This window comes from Octodon degus, unplaced genomic scaffold (assembly GCF_000260255.1).
Source record: "Octodon degus isolate 3935 unplaced genomic scaffold, OctDeg1.0 scaffold00484, whole genome shotgun sequence".
In the NCBI taxonomy this organism is placed as follows: Eukaryota; Metazoa; Chordata; class Mammalia; order Rodentia; family Octodontidae; genus Octodon; species Octodon degus.
The window spans coordinates 52,434-53,822 of record NW_004525060.1 but is presented as its reverse complement, the minus strand read 5'-3'; the positions used below and the strand labels follow the sequence as shown (position 1 = coordinate 53,822).

General features: G+C 37.9%; 1 pseudogene; it reads right to left on the bottom strand.

The window, feature by feature from the left end:
* Window positions 1–245: 245 nt before the first annotated feature.
* On the bottom strand, window positions 246–1,182 carry LOC101576639 (annotated as a pseudogene).
* Between the last annotated feature and the right edge of the window lie 207 nt (window positions 1,183–1,389).

The following is a 1,389-nucleotide window of genomic DNA, read 5'->3' as shown; positions in this document are numbered from 1 at the left end:
TCCTCTGAGAAGTGTGTGCTCATCTTGGATGCTCATTTCCAGATTGGGTCTTTAATTTTTGGGGCCCTAGTGTTTTTAGTTCTTTATAAATTCTAGAGAGCAGACCTTTGTCTGAGTATTTATTTGTCAATGGAGCCATTGCTTTTAAACTGTTCACAACAATTCAGATGAAACTTTAATCTCTGCTAATGTTTTACAATAGTGAATTGGGACAAGATATAGGTTTGTTAATTTGTATGTAATCATCAAAGGACTGAAAATGTCTGGATTTTTGTTCTATAATGTTCTAAGACTGTGTCCATTAAATGCAAACAAAAAAGGAAGAAGTCTTGGCAGAACCGGAGAAGTGACACAAACTTGATGATTGGACTGACTTTAATATTATTCATGGCAGATAGTCTAATCCATGCTCTAGCTGTTTCTATGACTTGGGCTTCATTGATCTTCCACTGCTCTGCTACGTCATTTGCCAATGGGTCATCTGGATTAAGAACACTAACAAAGTCTGGATCTATAGAAGAACTGTGCAGATCTGCATTGCTGCCAACCACTTATCTTTCAAAATATTTAAACATATTCTTCCCAACTTGTCTACATTAGGATGATAAATTTTGTTCATGAAACATACTTTAGCTGCTGTCATTGAATATTCTGGTGGAAATAGTTCAAGTTTAAAACTCCGTCCTTCAAAGGGGGAATCCTGGGGGCCAGCAATGACCACGTGAAAATAACGGGCATTGCTTTAGTCTGGTTCGGCTTTAATCCCAGGAAGTGCCTCTGCTAGCAAACACTGGTTTCCTTGATGATCCTGTGGGACAGCCTGGCCGTCTTGTTAGATCCTGAGTTCAGCTTCTGGTCACATCTCCAGCTCTGCTCGCCTCACACATGGGTGGAAGTGCCTTATGGCTTTCTTTTTCAATCAAATATATTTGTTGCATGCAGCATGTTGTTGGATATGCATAAGTTTCTTTTTAATTCATTCTGCCAGTTTTTTGATTGGTGAATTGAGACCATTTAACATTGATATGTATTGACATCCTTATCGTGTTATTTGTCTTTTGTTTCACCCCTTTTCTTCCACTTTAATTCCTTACCTTGCCTGGTAGACTCATTCTGTTGGAGCTCACAGAGTTGTAGTGCTTGTTGTAGATTTCTAGATTGTCCTTCAGAACAATTATGCATGCTGGTTGGTGGTCATGAATTTCTTCAGGTGTTCTTTATCATAATTGCATACTCTACATTAATTTTAAAAGATAGTTTTGTAGGATACTTCAATCTGTGTTGGAAGTTGTTTTCTTTTTGGGATTTAAATATTTCATTCTACAGTCTCTATGACTGGAGTATTTATGCTCAGAAGTCTGCTGTTATTCTGGTGGATTTCCCTCATCC